We start from the raw sequence: 19,240 nt of genomic DNA, 5'->3' as shown, positions 1-19,240 counted from the left end.
CTGAATCGAAAGTTTATCAATCTTATCCATAGACTCCAACTTACATGTTATTGCAAATTATGAAAATTAATTTTGTCAAACTGTTCAATCAGACAATTCAAAATTTAACACAAATGATTAAAAGATTAATCATTTGTGTTAAATTTCAAACGGGAACTAAGGGTCACTCAATGATTTGATACTTATAATCTAACATGAAAATTATAATAACACAACTAATACATGCATATTCAAAAGCCAATAACACATGAAGACCTTAAAGTCAAAATCATGCATACACAAAACCCTATAAAAAAATTATTAACGAAGAAACTAACCTGAAGAGCAGATTCGAAATGAAAATGGAGGGAAATGGAGGAGTGCACGACCTAAAACGTTGGCCAAAAAACGCCGCCGAAGAACACGCAACAAACTGCACCAAAACGCACCGAAAATGATTTTTAATCGGTCCAAATGAAAGATATTTCATCACTGAACAATTTAATCGGAATAAAAGTAAGATTAAATGGTCCAAAACAGATAAAAACCAACCTAGAAATGCAAGGCGCAGAGGGAAAACACGGGGAAGACGATGAACAGTGAGCGTAACTCCTCGCAGGTTCGCGTTTTGTATAAATGCCCTTAGACGTCCGTTACTAGGAGGCTCCGACGTCTATAATACTATAGACGTCGGAGCAGTCACTAATATGACGTCTTCTGGTTTTAAATATTGATATTCGCGGGGGATTTTAAACGTCCGTTAGAGGGGGCCGGACGTCTATAATATTATAGACGTCCGACCCCCTCCAGAACAGACGTCTAAAAAGCTGACGGGGTAGTTGAAGAGTTAATGCGTTCAGCCTTTTAGACGTCCGTCCTGGAGGGGGCCGGACGTCTATATATATTATAGACGTCAGGGGCCCTACAAGCACGGACGTCTACAGTCTCACTTATTTACATTTATGTCACCGGTCAATTATTTACGTTGGGGGTTTGCGGATGGACGTCTATTGGGTGACGTTAAAGGCCAATTCTGCACTAGTGCTCCTTAATACAACTAGCTAATTTAATTAAACAATTGTTTGACTTGTTGAGGATAACACTTTCATATTGCACTTGGAACAACTTCATAACATCTTCTTGGTAACACGATGTTGAATCTCAACATGAGACTTGCAACAACAACGGTGGCTAACACAATAAGTAAGATACTCCAAAACGACAAGAAATTCATCTCATACCTGATAAAGAGCCAACACTCAACATTAGTGGAACCTGAAGAAAAGCTTAGTAATTTTATTTAATGCCAACAATGTTTATAAAAGGAACATTGATGAAAAATATAAGTGCAACATCATGCAATTGCTTCAACATCACTATGGTTTATAAAGCCTGTAAAATAGTGTATGGGACTTCAGAGTAAGCCATAGCCAACATCATAGTGTTTAGATTTAATGGACAACTCAAAAGATGGTGGATCAATATCTCATAAAGGAACAAAAATCAACAATCTTTTTAGCCATTAAAATAGATGATAATGGTGAACCAATATTTCTTATAATGGTGAAACTATCCCACATGTTGTTAGCATGTTAGTTTTACCATAGCCCAACACTTCATAGGAGATGCAGGTTTAAAAACTCCATAATTATTGTCAAACCTTAGGTGCAAAACCTTATGACATGACACATATCCATACATATACACGCCCACACATACTTCAAGTAATATTAACTTTAAAAGAGTTGGAGTTTTGAAAAATTTTAAAGACCTAGTGAAATATTACCAAGATAATCAAAACCCATAATAGATTACTATTTAAGTGAATAAGGATTCTCAACTCTAATACTTTGTTTAAATCTATATTGAGAAATTTGCCCTAAATAATATACTCATAGATTTATTCATAGGTAATTACATATGTTTAAATCTATATTAAGAAAAGATCGTCTAATAAGACAAGATTGTTTAGCAATTCAAGTTTTTTGAAAGTTTAACAAAAGAGCACCTAATAAAATTAACCATTTAGAATAAGCGTGCTAAACATTGTAATCATATAAACGATATCCTAAACACTTAACGTACATTGTCTAAATGTTAAGTATACCACTAATGCAGTATATGGATCTGACATCGGTTATTTTTGTTTATACGCAGCGGTTCCTGAACCGAGGTATATACAGGCGAGGTAAAAAGGGGTAGCATTTTTGCCTCGGTTCTAAATCGATGCGGTATGTGAGGGTATTTGGCCTCGGTTGGTTTCGAATCGAGGCAATAGATGTTTTTTTTATTTTTTATTTCAAAAATTTCAAAATTTTTCCTTTCAAAATTATTTTTTTTCTTTTTTATCTGCAACAGTGAAACCGGCGTCGAAACAACATGACGAACGGTCAAAGGCGACGACAAACGGTCGATGACGGTGATGAACAGCCGGTGACGAATAGCCGGTGGCGACGACGAATGGCCAATGACGACAACAGACAACGTAGTTTGCACGAGAGAAGTAGAGGCAGCAACTTGGAACAGTAGATTAAAAAAATTTATCATGGTGGCCAGTGGTGGAGGTAGCGACGACCAATGGTGGAGGCAGCAGCGACGACCAATGGTGGAGGCAGTGGTGACGACCAGTGGTGAAGGTAGCGCCGATGACCAGTGGCGGAGGCAACGACAAGCAGATCTTAAAGCTATTCACGTGAGATGAGAGGCAGCAACTCGCAGATGAGTCTACGGTTGAGTTTGTCTGGTGCGAGTTGAGGATGGTGGTGGTGAGACGCTTGTAGAAGAAGAGAATGAAAGGGAAGAACGAAAGGAGAGAATGAAACGGGAGAATGAAAGGAGAGAATGAAAGGTCTGAATTTTAAAAATCGAAGAAGTTATTACCTCGGTTAAGTAGATAACCGAGGCAATAAGGCTCTACTGCCTCGGTTCTAAAGACAATCGAGGCATAAACTTTTCAGAAAAAATTCAAAATAAAATTATAAATAGAAAAATTTAAAGATATTTCTAACTATGGACATCAGTTCGCGGTTAAACCGAGGCATAAAGGCTTTATGACATCGATTCAAATGGAACCGAGGCAATAGAGGTTGTCAAAATGCATTTGAAACGTTAAAATACAAAGGTTGTCAGCTTTTTGCAGGACATACTGCCTCGATTCTGCACAGAACCTTGACAGTAGACCTATTTTGAAAAAGTTGGCAGGTGAAAAGACTGATTTGCAGGGTTTTTTTTGCCTCGGTTGGTCTGAGAACCAAGGCAGTATACCCTTTAGGCATCGAATCTAATTGAATCGAGGCATATAGTTTCGCAAAAATTACGAAATTGCCACCACGTTTTTATACGCTTCGGTAACCGAAGCGTAACGTGGGAAATCCTATGTACATTTCCTAAATGCATAATAACGTTTAATGTATTAAAAGCATGAATGAATTGTACCCTTTTGTCTATTGGTGTGTTCTCTTTATCTATGCAGATTACAAAAGTACAAAGTTTTGCATTGGATCAGAAGAACGTTTAAAGATAGCAAGACATTCTAGGAATGTTTCTTGAAATGCTTTACTCTTTGTTCATCCATATAAGCTATCTTTGCAAAAATACATTTGAGTTATGCTTAAAGTCAATTTGTTAACATGATATCAAAATTATGGTTTAGACTCTATCCTAGCAAAATTTATTGTTGTTGTAGATATTGTTTCACTCGCTATCATCATAGACGTCCGATGGGGGAGGGCCCCGATGTCTAAGGTTGTTTTATTACACTTTGCGCGAACTCGGGGCAGTTACGCGCAATATTCATCATCTTCCTCCTCACGTTTTCCCTCGCGGCTTTGCATTTTTAGGTACGTTTTTTTCTTTTGGACCGTTTAAACTTACTTTTACTCTGATTAAATTAGTCTGTGATGGATTGTCTTCCATTTGAACCGATTAAAATGAGTTTTTGCTGTGTTTTGGTGCAGTTTTGCTCGTTTCCTTGGGCGACGATTTCTTGCGTTTTGGGCAGCGTTTTTTTGAGTTTTCCACTCCTCCAATTCCTCCACTACGTTTGTAATCAGTTAAGAAGGTTAACATTCTTGTTTAAAAGTTTTTGTCTATGCATGTTATTGGCTTTTCGGTATGCATGTTTTTGTCATTTTGATATGCATGTTATTAACTTTCGAATATGCATCCTATTAACCGTCGAATTTGCATGTTGTTGGCTTTTGGATATATACATGTTATTGACTTTTGAATATGCATGTGATAAAATTTTGTTGTGTTGTTATGATTGGTATGTTAGATTATTACAATATAATTGAGTGAAACTTAGTTCCCGTTTGAAATTTAACATAAACAATTAATTTTTTAATCGTTTATGTGAAATTTTGAATTGTCCGATTAGATAGTTTGGGAAAATTATTTTTCATAATTTTCTATAACATGTACGTTGGAGTTTATGGATAAGATTGATAAAATTTTGGTACAAGTATATGTATTGTTCTCCGGATGCATATTTGATTGTGGTCCTCCTTGACTACTTCTCATTTCGTGTATATCAGAGATCCTGTGGACCAGTTAAATTTTGACACGTGACCCGTGTCAAAATGTTGTCAAACTATATTGTTAAAGTATCATTATCGTATATATAAAAAGTGTGAAAGATCATGGAAATGGATTCTCGTTTTAGTATAAGATGGAAGAAGAAATGTTTATCATCTTTGAGCTGAAACAATAAGTTCAAGTATTTGGGAAGATTTATGTATGGAATACGGTTTTGAAAATTTTCGGAAATGCAAGAACTATACCTTTTTGTGTACTAGGAACTATAATTTCTGGTATAGGGTAAGATCCTTCTTTAGGTGGTGGTACAAAATGCATGAAAGCTTTGTAAGGATAGAATAGTATACCATGTATGGGGATAGATGGTCCAATAGTTTGTACATTAAGTTCTAGAAGCAACCTTTATGATAGAAAGAATTATTTATTGATAAAAATAGTCGTTAAATAATTTATCAATTAAAAAATTATATTTAATCATATATAAAAGCCGAAAACCCTCTAAATATTTAAATATACAATTCAATGTTCTTGTATATTTTACTTGTTATTCCTATATGTGACTGTGCACTCTATATAAAGAAACATATTTAGAAGAATACGATTCTAGTATTATATATACCGACAAAATCCAATGATAAAAGAAGACCAAAAGATATATTTTTATTGAACACCTTTCTGATATATATATCACCCACATGCATCTTATTAATTATTATTGCACACAAACTATAAAAGTATTATATTCTCCACATATATAAAACTTCACAGATATTATAGTACATACATGAGCATTATCTTTGGCCACAACCTTCTTTCAATTCTTATTTGGTGGCATCTTTTTCAGCCTCGACAATATGAGCATCAACATCCTTAATGATATGGTCATATAATTCCAGGTAGCCATATGGAGGATGAACATCCTCTCTTAGCTTCTCATATTCAATAGTCCATTTGATTGCAGCTTTGCCACCTTCTTTCTCGATGGCTTCAAAGATTATCTTCAACGTCTTATATTTATCATCGACAGCTTCACCAAAGACGTTGTATTTAATTCTTTTGTTCTCTTCATCAACCGATTCAATACTTTCAAGACATGTTACTGTCTTACCGTCTGCAGTTTCACAATAACCAATTATTAATCAACTAAAATATTAGAAGAATACGTAATTGATGACTCATTTGCTAATTTCATGACAAATATATTTTTAGTCTCTATATAAATGTTTTTTATTTCTCAATTTCGGTTTCTAAATAAAAAATTGATTTTAAGTTTAATTCAATTTTATTAAACTGAGATTTACCTCTATTATATATTATAAATTTACTTTATTTTTAATCAATATAAATTTTTTAACTTACTTACCTTATTTCTAAATATATATATATATATATATATATATATATATATATATAACATAAAACTAAATAATAGTTTGAAAATAGCACGATAGAGGATGACATAATAGACTCTACAAACAACACATTTTTTTAAAATGAATTTTGAAATGATAGACTCTACTTTAAAATGAACTTTGAGTGACATAATAGATTCTACTTTAAAATGAACTTTGAAAATAGCACGATAGAGGATGACATAATAGACTCTACAAACAACACTTTATAAAATAAGATTACTTTATTTATATATATATATATATATATATATATATATATATATATATATATATATTGTAAATTTATCTTAAGAAATAAATTTTAAACGTAACTTAGTTTTACATAATTGACTTTGTATTGTAAAATTTATTTGTATATTATAGATCAAGCTTAACTCTATTTGATGCGAGGTCAACACAAATCCTTAAACACAACTTATTTTGGTTGATAAATCAATCTTTCTAGATATTTTCTTAACTTGATAAGAAAAACATATAATGTAAGAAAATTAATTAGTGTTTTTGATAAACTTATTATCAGTAATTCCACAAAAGTTCCATTTCAACAATAATAAAAAATAAAAATAAGAATACTAAATAAATTATATGCATGAGTAAAACTAGTTTATTGTCATTTACATTAGTTATCTTATTTTAGCTTATTCAGCAATTGAGTTTAACTTCTAGGGTAATTGTGAATTTCGGGATATGTAATAATTAAGAATTAATTATTTTATTTTATTTTCTTATTCTTTCCATACTTATTGAAAAGCATAGTCCAAATAGCTTTATAGGTTTGATCTACATGCATTAAAATTAAGTAAGGAATAATATTAGTTAAGTCATGAATTTGTCGCATTTTGATTTGTCTAACAGATATATTTAAACACAATTTAATTATGAACATAATTACCTAAGGTATAAGTCCAGTGTTTGACCGAATCATTGGTATGCCAATCATCACCTTGATGGAGTTTGGCTCCATGAACTTTACCAGCAACGTGTTGAACATGGTGGAGTTTTTTGGAAAAGATGTGGAACCATTTGTCTGCAGTTGCATAAACTGGAAGTTCAGTGCTAATTGTTCCGGTAAGTGACATTATGAAGGATTGCAGAAACAAACAAATGAGGAAACGAATGGGATAATGTAGAGAGGGATGAGAATCCTTAAATAGGAAAACCTTACCAATCTCTTCGGCTGCTAACTAATGAAATAATAAAGTAATCAAATTATTAAATTATCAGTTTTACACTGATGAAAGGAAAGAGGTGAATTGATGCATATTTTGGAGATGGGTTTGAGTAAATCGGGAAAGATGCTTTTCAAGATTTGAAGACGTGTTGCATTTTGAAGTGGCTGCAGTTCAGTTGATTGGCGGCGGGATCGGTGATGATTAATGCTTCTGTGTTGTTTGTGATGCGGTGTGGATTTAGGAGGTGATTGAATGCTGCCGTTGGTGCTGTTTTCAAGATTTGATTTCTTGTCAAAAATCTTATGCTGCGTTCACTCAGTTGATTATACTCAGTTGAGAACTCAGTGGTGCTGGATATCAATAATAATTTTGAACCAACTAAAATAATACACTCAACATTTATTATTTCATATGGTTTATAATAAATAAAAATAAAAAATTAGATAATTGGTTATAGTTTAAACCTCATATTGTCTTCATATTTGGAGATTCTCAAGTATGTTCTTGTTTTTTAAACTGTCAAAATTTGGTCCATATACTTGTAAAATTGAATCAATTAGGTTCATATATTTGAATAATTGAACCAATTAAGTTTTGTCTGTTGAATTTTCACCAATTAAGTTTTGACTTGGTGCACATGTAATATGCTGATGTATAAGTGTTATATTACATGGAATTTGTTATTTAAATTATCAATGTTTGACATGGCACGAAACAAAACCTTCTACTCTTCAACCACCCACACTTCCACCGTCTATGGCCTCGCTGTCGTCACTCTTGTGCTTCTTAGCCAAACACGCCGTCACTCGATGCCTATGTTGCGACAAAGGGCTTGTTTCCAGTTGTTCGGCCATTTGCGCTGTCTTCTCCTTCATCACCTCCTGGTAATACTCAATCAGGTGTTGTGAATTGATTGGACATTTACCTGAGGGTCCTTAGTGAGACACGCCGGAGACAATGGCAGTGGTTCCTCCGTTGTAGATTCCTTCATGGTGCCGTTGAAGTTGAAGCGTGGTTGGACTTCCTTGTTGGAGTTGGTCGCACTGTCGTCGTTGAAGGCAAAATAATTTGTTCCACATCACTTCTAAGTTCAAAAAATTATCAGAAATAAATTAGGCACTCCGAAATGAGTGTCATCTTCATAGTTGACGTGCTTGTGCAAAACTTTTGCTTGAAATACCCACTTATTTTGCCTTTGCTACCATTGTTGTTTCTGCACCATAGGTTTTACTAAATATGGTTCCTTGGCCATTGAATTCTATATAAATGGCATAAATAATTTGTTCCACATCACTTTTAAATTGAAAAATTGATTAGAAATAAATTAGGCACTCAAAAATTAGTGTCATCTTCACGACAAAGCTCTATATCCCCACAACAAAGCTTTGTATCCCCACGACAAAGCTCCCCTGCAAGTGCTGCAAACAACCATTTTACCAAAAATGAATGAATCATATGTACAAAAGTTTGCTTATTTATTTATTTGTTTATGAATCACATACTTGGGAGGTTCCATTGTTCCAGGGCATTGATAACCACATATTTGTTTATGTCTGTTTTATTTTTTTGCATATTGGAATGAGGTGAATATATATGTATAAAGGAAGAAGGGGATTGAAGGAGAAAAAAATAGGGTGGTGGGGCAGAGAGATTCACCGTGTCACGACAATGAAGAACACGAAGAGTCGAGGAGTGGCTGCCGCCGGCGAAGCTCTGACCGCGACCGGAGACTGGCGACGAGGCCCATGGCCTGATTGGATGAGGAGCACGGTGGTTAAGGGCCTGACCCTTTTCAATTTTTCCATGTCATAATCTTTTAATTTAAATAAAAATTCAACATAATCAAAACAATGTACATCGGCATAAACACATCATCATAGCTTAACACCGTCTATCAAAACTTAATGGAGAGGACAAATTTGACTATATTTTACAAGTATATGGACCCAGTTCTAACAGTTTAAAAAACAAAGACCCACTTGGGATTTCACAATAAATATGGGGACGATCTGAGGGTTTAAACCTTAGTTATATTTCAGAACAAGGGAAGAAATTAATTTTCTTATTTTCATATTTATGTATAGTGTTTTTTTTATCACTTTTAAGAAACAAATATATTATTTGTTTTATAAGTATACTTATTTAAAATATTTTTAAAATAAAATAAATTATTAAAATCTAATTAAATATTGAGAGACTTAATTATTAATTATTAAAAAACAATTATTGTAACATCCCATATTATATATAGAAGCATATAATATTATAGTAAATCCATATTTTAATAAAAGAGAACAGTTAGAGTAGACTGTAAATAAAGTTGTTTAGCTTACTAGTCATCCCAAATTGAGTCATAATTTAAAACTTAAACATGCTAGAGTATTTCAAAATAATAAGGACAACTAAGAGTCCTAACGAAACTAATCAGCAACATTGTCTTCCTCCAAAGCATGCTCTAGAGGCACCTCATCCATCTCTCCTCACATCTAAGTGGATGATCATTGCAAAAGAAAAACATACCCAAGCAAAACACAAACACAGAAGCAATGGTGAGCTAGATATAAAAATCATGTTATAACATCCACATACCATATGCAAATAAAGACAGATATATTGGACTATACAAACATGAGTTGTTGCACTTAAACTTGACTCATCCGGACTTAGAATGATTGTCGAGCTATGGCGGGTCATGCACTCGTGGTGCCCTCTACTACTTTGCAAAGCCATTGCCAATGGGTTTCACCCTACCACACTACTAGGTTAGTCCGTTATCACTCACCTTGGGCCATACTGGAAGCACCCAAGACTAGGACCTCCTGCTACTACTCACGACATGATTCAATCCTCTCTACTTGAGAATGATAGACCATTGTAGTTCCAGGATAACCCCCATGACTGAGCTACCATGCAAATCATTCTAAACAATAAGGGCACCACCATGAATTTTCTCCTTGAAGATCATGGAATTACGTCAATAATACAAGGCACCACCATGCGCCCCATTCGCCTTTCCAATTAAATGGACAGTGGTTCCAAACCACCACCAGTCGCATAAGGATAGGATTCGCCACGCGAATCCACAAACAAAGAGCAACACCCTTTGCTCATTCGCACAACGCCCCTACTCGCACAACGAATGACTCAGACAGTGAGCACTCTCTACAAGATCTCACTATGCGAGACAGCTCGCATAACGAGTCGGCATAATCTACAGAACACAAATTCTGCAGAATTATGCAACTCACACACCATTTACCATTTCTAGTTATTTTCCCCAACTTCTAACACTCCTAATTCGTGTATTAAGCTTAATTACACTTGCCTAGATGATCCTAACTCTCCCTATTACTAATCTAAAGTGATTAAGATCAAGTTTTATCTTTTGAAACATCGATTTTCACAAGTAAGGACCCAATTTCGATTTTACCACTTCTAACATGTTCTGGTCCAGTTTTATGATCCTAACAAGTCAAAAATGTCCCAACAACCCAAATGTGCCCAGAACCCCTACTTCCCAAGATAACTACCTCACTTCCTCTCACCCATACCTAAAACCACTACCTCCATACTTGATTTCCATCTAACATTGCTACCTGATACGCTGTCGTTGAAGCTATCAAATTAATACTACTTTTCAAGGCAACTTCAGTATTTCCAAGTAGTATTCAAGAAAGTAGACAGGGTTGAAGTAACCCTGAGTCGTCTCCCAACGCACACGGAATTGCTTTTGAATATATGTTACTCTTACGAATGCTATGCAATGCTTATGAATAAAAGTAATGGTTGAAGAGTGTTTAAAGAATAAATAAGAAACATAAAAACAGTTACGATGAAATAGGCTAATTCCACTGCTTTTCCAAGATAGATTCATCATCGGTTATTCACGGATAATTGTTCAATTGATTATTGTTTAAGTTTCAAATTAATTAAAGTACATTCTTAATTAATTTGAGGGCGATAATGCATTTAACCAAAGTAAATTCTCAATCAAATGCAAAACCTTTCTAGATTATTCACAATAAATTCAACCAAAGTACATTCTCAATCAAATTCTATTATGTTTAATCATGTCTATTCTTAAATCTCCTAACCAAATTAAAAGCTAATCAATCAAAGTAAATTCTCAATTGATTATAGTTGAAATTATTACTAATCAATCAAAGAACATTCTCAATTGATAATAAAAACCATTTAATCATATGAAAGTTCCTCAATTAAATCAAAGTAGATTCTCAATTTAAACCTAGAAACCCTAAAACTCATATAATCAATATGCATGTAGATTCAAACACATTATGATGCAAAAATCTTTGCTTTTAACAAGATAGAGAGATGAAAGACATAGAGAGAACAACTTAAATCAATAATCAAAGTAAACAATTGCATTAATCGAACGTAACCTCAGAATCCGTCATGGAATTACAGCAGAATAGCCCTAGATGCTTAGCTCTCCATGAATGGAGTTGAATACAAGATGAAAGAAAAGTGAGAGGAGTATGAGAGAATGAATCAATGAAGTGAAGTCCCCTGGGTCTCTTTAAATAGGCTTGATTGGGCTTGGACTCTGAATATTCAGTTGATAGAATCTTTTATCTTATATCTTCCAAATAACTAAAAGATTTAAATAATTATAACATTATTTGGAATATATTTTCTGTTGATATTCCCAATTTAAATTAATTCAACAACTGAATTTTATTTTTTTTATCTTTTCTGACTTTCTAAAATTACACAAATGCCCCGAAATTTTCTCTATCTGCACTTTAGCCCCAACTGAATTTCTGAAATTGCAAGAAAACCCCTCAGTTGACCACCCTTGACCAGATTCAAACAACATTGACCAGTTTTGACCAGAGAGGCGTGCCCAATGAGAGCTCGCCACGTGGCATTCCCCTTTCTCCCAAATTAGGGTTCAGATTTGGGCAAAGGCTTGCCCCTGCGCCGTGCTGTTGGAGAAGAAGCTCTTCTCCTCTTTGGTGCTCGATGGTGATGAAGATGAACTCATGAGGGGGTGCGTCGCGATTCTTGATCTGAGTTTCTTTGCAGGTTCTGGTGCGGTGATGGGTAGATGATGGCTTGGTGGTGTCGATGTGGTGCGCGACGGTGGATGACGGCGATTGGATTTTCTGGGTTTTTTGGATTTGCAGGTCTGAGATGATGATTGGCCGTGGAAGAAGGTCGTGCGACGGCGACGGTGTGCGTTGAAGCGTTGTGGCGCGATTTTGGAGAAGCAGTACGCGACGTGGTTGCGGAAGATCGCGAGTGAAAATCCGAGATGAAGGTGCGCTGTAATGGCCGTTCTTACGACAGCTTTGGGTGGCGACTTGCGGTTTTGATGATGGCGTGCCAGCGGATGAAGAAGATGAACGGTGGTGATGGTCGATGGTGGCTGTCCGGCGAGAAAGGAGGGAGAAGAAGTTGGTGTCGCGGCGGCCATGGATGTCGCGCTTTGGTTTCGAGAAGGGAGAAGATGAACGAAGGTCACGACGTGGTGGTGACGGTGGCACGACAGTGGCGTTGGGCTTGCAGCGGCGGCACGATAGTGGCTATCCGGTGACGGCGAGACTGAGGCGGTGTTGTGTGGCGGAAGTGGTGGTCCGGCGAAAAAGGATGGTACGGCGGAAGCGGAACGGCGGCTGACGACATTGGCGGCTAGGGTTTTTGTGGAGAAGGTGGAAGATGATGCGCATGGGTTAGGGCTGACGTGGCGGAACATGGTTGGCTAGATCTGTGTGGGGAGGATTTGGACACGTGGGATGATCTGGTGGAGTCTAGCTTAGGAGGGGTATGGGTAGGAAAATTAAGGAGGTGTATTTAGAATAGGGTTACTGTTTGGCTTAGTATTGGGCCTGTTTAAGAGAAGAGGGGTGTATGTAAGGAAATTGGGAGGTGCAAGGGTAAAAGTTGTCTGTTTGGCCCATCTGTACATTATTTTCCAAATAAAATCTGATTTTTGGGCCTTGAATTGCCATTTGGACCAATAAAACTTATATTCTCAGCTGCACAAATAAACATTAGAACATCCAAGAATAATTTATGCGCTAAAACTTACTTTTTACGTCTCTTTATTTCCCAAACCCAATAATTCCAATCATCACAAATTCACTTAAAATAAACCATTTAAACATAATTATCCCATCAAAATTTTAATTTTCAAACATAAATGTGGCCATAAATATGCACTCATCACTACCACATAATTTCCACTCCCAAGTACTTCCTACCAGTCCAATTTACAACAATTAAGTTCATCAAACTCACTACACAGGCAATCAATCACAGTTTCATCATTCACACTTTTCATCAGTTTCATAGTTCAGCACTTACCACCCAATATTCCTAAAACTTAACATGCAATTCAAAATAGCATACCAATCAAACTTCACCACACATACAAAGCATATCATCAATTCAAAGAAACATAACTAGCTCCCCTTACCTTGTAGTTGAACAATACAACTCACTGGAATGCCCTAACAGTACCTCACACAGCAAGGACCTGACCAAACCCTACAAACCACCACATTGATGGTAGAAAACAACTCTCAGAGCTAAAATGGAGTGGAAAATTGAAGAAAATGAAAGCACAAGTCACATGCAACTATAGAGATTGCATGTGTTAGTTTAAGGACAGAGAAGAGGTTGCATGGAGGGACTTACCAGCTTAGAACCCGAAATGAATCGGTTAGTTTTGAAGCTCTCTACGTCGCGGACGTTTGAGCACCACCTAAACAAAAATCTACTGGTTCAGTAAAAAGAGATTGAAGAGAGAAGGAGGAGATGTTGTAGAGAGAAGGCAGAGAAAAGAGGAAGAACTTGGTTCTAGAGAGAGAATGGACTCAGAATAATAAACGAGATTTGTTTCCAAAAGTCTATTTCTATAAAAATTTATCTGGTTATATTAATCTAATACTCCCCTCTTTTAAATCCATTTTTTCAGGTTCTTACATTCTTCCACACATAAAAAATTTTCGACCTCGAAAATTAGATTTACCAGAGAACAAGTGAGGATAGGACTCCCTCATGACTCCCTCTAACTCCCAAGTACAGTCACCAGTCCTACTATCCCAGACAACTTTGACTAGACTAATGGTTTTGCCTCTAAGTTGCTTATTCTGGCTCTCAACAATCTTGATAGGTTGCACCTCCACAGATAGATCTTCTCTAACCTGAACATTCTCAGCTTCTAGCACATGAGACAGATCAGGCACATTAGAAAACGCTACGTCCCTTTTAGAACCTTCATTGCTGGATTTTAATTACGTGTTTTTTTAGTACAAGTATATAATAAAAAGACTTAACCAAGTCACTAGTCTTGGGTCTTTCCATAGAAAATATGAATCCAAAACTACAAGAAAAATTGTTATTTATGACCAAAATTTGTATGTAAAGTTAAAAATTTGTAGATAAAATAGTATTATTTACCTAAAACAAAAATCCATAAATAAAATAGTAATAGGTAATATTACATACAAAATTATCCATAAATATTTACCTTCAAATTTATTAGTAAATATATATATATATATATATATATATATATATATATATATATATATATATATATATATTTATATATATTTATCTGTATGTAATTATATACGAAAAAATTATTTGTTTATCAACTTTATTAATATATAATTTCTAACAGTTTGGCCTTTTAATTTATATTTTATTATAATTTTTTGATATAAGCTTGACAAAATTAATATAGATGCAAAAACATATGTCATATAGTCACACATTAATATTCCAATAATTCAATCTATTCAAATGACAAAGCATGAAATTTTAAATCACAAAAAACTTGTAAAACTCCACTAGTGCAGAAAGGGCTTTAGACGTCTGTTCTTTTGGCTTTTTGACATCCGACCTGCACCCGACGTCTTTGTGGATGACGTTAGTCAGACGTCTGTTGTGTCAAGCCGGACGTCTATATAGACATCTGTTTTGTAAGAATTGAGATTTACGATTTGGTTTAATTATTGTTGAGTGAGTAAATGTCCAAAACTAGAAGTTCCATTTTTTACTCTCTCTACATTACCTCCAATGTGTGGTTGAGGTATTTTTGGGGAGCGACAACATTGATAACATATACAACAACTACATTTCATAAAATTACCAAACATAAATCCTAACCTGATTTACGGTTTTCAATTCGCTCTGCAGAGTTCAGCTACAACAACACCCTTATTTCAAGACACTTCCTTCACAATGATAAATCCCAAATCGTAATTTCTCTGCAACCCAAACCTTAACCTCTCATTTATTCACCACTGCCACGTTATCTGTAATAATATAGCCACGTATTAACCTCACACAGTCACGTATTAACCTTCCCTAGACACGTTGCAATCTTCAGTACACCTTGTTAGCTGGCCCGTTAAAAAATTAACGCCGTTACCAAAAAAGATTTAATTGCACACTTTTCTCACAAGTTGGGACCACATTGAACTTTTTAAAAAATGTAGGACGCAATTGAACATTTGCCCCCTTTCGAGGGACCAAAAGAGGTATTAAGCCAAACTTATAAAACTAAAATTAATCAATGTTCAACAACAAATAAAACTGTTCCTAACTCCATCTTTGCAGAAGATAAGTTGTCCACTCCTGCCTTATTTGCCTAATCGTTTCCTCTGGTATAGGAGATGTACTCTTGAAGCGCTGCAAAATTGAAGAAAGATTCATTATGGTTTCATATATGTTTAAAGCTGAATTTGATTTGTAATGTCTTCAAGGTATGCATCATTACCTCATTCCAGTCATCTGTAATGGCAGCTCGAATGATGGTCTTAATCCAACACATGACATAGAAGCCATATTCCCATGAATCCTGCTACTAGTTACAATAAAATGATGCACTAAATCGTCAATAATTTAGATCATTCAATAACATACAAAATGAATTATAACTATAAATGACAATCAACCTTTGGATATAAAATTTGAACTAGTTGACCTCGAGATTTACCAATAACTCTGTACAGATTAAAAACACAAAGTAAAATTATCATAACTATATTTATCATAAAAGTTTAAGGTGAACATCAAATTCAAATTCATTTTTGGAGAAACACTTACCCTTGAAGCATGGTCCTCAAGTCATTTCTCATCTTCTTGTGCAACGAACAAAACCATATAATTTTACATTGTTTGGGAATGATGACCATCAGTTGCCAATGCGACCTATCACGAAGGACGAATAGTTATTTAACTAAGTAATTAAGGAAACTTTAATAATGAACTTTTACATATAACAACACCTACCCATCAATGTATGGCACAAGTTATACGTCCCTTTTTAACTCATCCATCAATGTTTGCAAATAATGTTATCTGTTTTGAAGTGTGTTACCAGAAGGTTGAATGGTCTGAGGTTTAACAAATCTGTACATGGAAGACCGACCTTGGTCTACAATGATTGTGTCCATGTACCTAAATGATCAAAGTTAAGTTGTTAGAAAGTATATGAATCAAACAAAAAGACACATGGAAGACAAAATTAACTATCTTACATGCACCACAGTTGAATGATGGAAATATTCAACATCCTGTCTCCCTCAATCACCTCCAATGCATCAGGCAATGTGATATATAATGGCACATGGGGGCGCAGACCAAATACTCTCAAATCCCAATATAGTTCTAATGGTGCTCTCTTCAACCTGGGTAATCTTGTCGTTATCTTTGATAGAGGATCATCCTCTGCTTCAGCCATGTCATCATCTTCATGTATGACTTTGTCATGAATCGGCTGCTTCTAAGGACGTGTGAACTGAAGATAACAATTTCATCAAAGAGTTATCAAAAAATATTTTTAAACTTAACATAGAAATACTAATAACAAAGACATTATACCTGTGGAGTAGCGATGTGTGACATGATCAATGCTCGAGGCCAGGCTATAAATGAGCCTAGGGCCTCCCCAACAAAATTAATTTCAGGAGTGGGTACAGGCACCTGAGCCTGGGGATCCCGAATCTCGTCAATCGTCACACGCACGTGGTGGGGTAATATGGGAACACCATGAATAGTGACCCCTCCCTCAAGCACTCGTCCGACAGCCACAATGTGTGGGGGATCCCCATCAACCAACAGCTCATATTGACCGTTGTACTGAGTAGGTTCAACAGTAGAGCATGATCCTCTAGTGCTGACACGAGGTGGCGTGGGAGTTTCACCGGGCCCCGTGTTGCCCTGCGTCATGGAATGCAGCTTCTGTTCAAGCACTCTTTGTATTTCTTTTTGTTCTTGTAGCTGCTCCATGAATCGTTGCTCTATTGATCTCATGCTTTGGTTGAGTCTTTCCTCCCACTAAAGATCCATCTGCCTCAGTGCCTCTTGACTCATTGATTGAGTGGTTTTTGGTGTGGGGCCAAAGTAGTCACGAAGACCAATCGTCCCAGGAACTCCACATACACGTCCTGGGTACTCGGGTCTTCCGATGGCCGTTGTTAGAATGTCGTCCCTACCTTGGCCAACAAATGTTCCCTGAGTCTGCTGCTCAACCAACTCATCCTGCACATACAAAAACGATAATACTTAGAAGACATGCTGTGCTAGATACACAATCAAACAATGTTTAGAATTTGAACTTACAATTCTTTGTGAGATCAAGGCTGCTGAGGAAGATGTCATGTTCCCATCAGATTTAGTCCGAGCAGCCTTCCACAGCTCGTACCTAGCAGGTGCAGGTGCTAGGTCCGGTGACTCAAGTCCCAAGGCATCCGCTCTAGACTTTCTAAGTTTTTTTTTCCAGTTTTGCATAACCACCTCATGATAACAAGTGTGGTGCATCGTTTAGCCGTTGTCTTTCTTGGGCGGCTAACCTTTTACCCTGTGAAACCATGTACATAAATAAGTGTAAAATCATAAGAACTCAATGAAAGGTTTTAAGTTGTTAAGAAACAGACCTTCCATTCCTCAGTCTCTCTAGATGCATGAAACTGTATCCAGTCCTCCTCTGTAAAGGTATACTGCTGACATGGATTTTGATCTTGTTTGTCTCCGAAGACATATAGTCGTGTCAGCCTTGTCTTGAAATCCCTCCATCTTATCGCTATATGCGATAACACTTTCTTTCTAATTTGTATCGTGTTTGGAATATCATAATGTTGCTGTTTAAAACAAAACACATGTTATTGAATTAAAAAGATGAAAGAAATAAGTATATCAACAGTGTTGTAAGTAAACATACCTGAATATCTTGCCATAAGAGGTTCTTGTCGACCTTTGGGACGTCATCCCAAGTTGCATGAAGGATAGAGACATGGCTTTTTGCTAACTTACCCAGATAACTCCTAAACCTCTCAGCATTTGGCTCTGATGCCTGACCTGATCTGGGGTCAATATCAACATGTCTCCTCTGCCCATCAATGCGTCCGGTTGTCACATTTGCCAATCGTGTGACGCCTCGACCACGTTTGGTCTGTCCCGATCCTGAGTCTAAGGCCGACATACCTGAAAAATTATACAAGGTTAGTAATAATTCAATTTTGATGAACATAAATATAAAGTCAATAATTAACTATCTGATGGACAAGGCTCCAAGGAGAGGTCGAGTGAAGCTGCGTGAACACGAACCGGACCTCCTCGAAGCTTCTCCAATGTAGAAAATATGCAGCGGAATGTAGATGAAGCTCTAGATTGAGAGCTGACTCGAAGGAAACCAAGAGAGTCGAAATAGATTGCAGAAAACCCTAAAATCATGAACGAACTCTAGAAAAGAGGGAAAACTCAAATTGGACACGAAGAAACCCTAAAATGGTGATGAGACTCAATATAAACCGATTAATCGGTTCAAATGACTCGGATGATCGGTGAAAAGTGAAGATCGAAGGGATTAAGGTGTTTGAACGGTGGAAAATGGTGGAAGGAAGTGGAAACCCTAGAAGAAGATGTGGTAGTGTGATGAACGAAGATAAAATACCTTCGAAGATGCGTATGGAGTGCAGATCTATGGTTGGCGACAATGGAGCTCGCGAGAACGAGAAGGAGACTTTGGTCTCTCTAGCATATTTCAGAAAGCCTAATTCTCATTAATCTCAAAAGTGAATGATACAGTGATGGAGACGGGTATTTATAGTAACCCATGCTCCTTACAAGCTAACCTATAAAAGATAAAAATACTAAACA

The 19,240-nt window shown here is 36.0% G+C and overlaps 2 pseudogenes across 1 annotated transcript; both read right to left on the bottom strand.

Annotated features, from left to right (window-relative positions):
- Positions 1–5,147: 5,147 nt before the first annotated feature.
- Positions 5,148–7,032, bottom strand: LOC148192382 (MLP-like protein 43; annotated as a pseudogene). Its single transcript, XR_015782325.1, has 2 exons — positions 6,823–7,032; positions 5,148–5,626 (listed from the first exon to the last, which is right to left on the bottom strand). The product of XR_015782325.1 is annotated as an MLP-like protein 43 (transcript).
- Positions 7,033–17,846: 10,814 nt separating this feature from the next.
- Positions 17,847–18,814, bottom strand: LOC148192381 (uncharacterized; annotated as a pseudogene).
- Positions 18,815–19,240: the final 426 nt, after the last annotated feature.

Source organism: Vigna umbellata, chromosome 9 (genome assembly GCF_029865625.1).
Source record: "Vigna umbellata cultivar VRB3 chromosome 9, Vumbellata_1.0, whole genome shotgun sequence".
NCBI lineage: Eukaryota > Viridiplantae > Streptophyta > Magnoliopsida > Fabales > Fabaceae > Vigna > Vigna umbellata.
The sequence above is the reverse complement of the archived record's forward strand: the minus strand, read 5'-3'. Positions and strand labels throughout refer to the sequence as shown.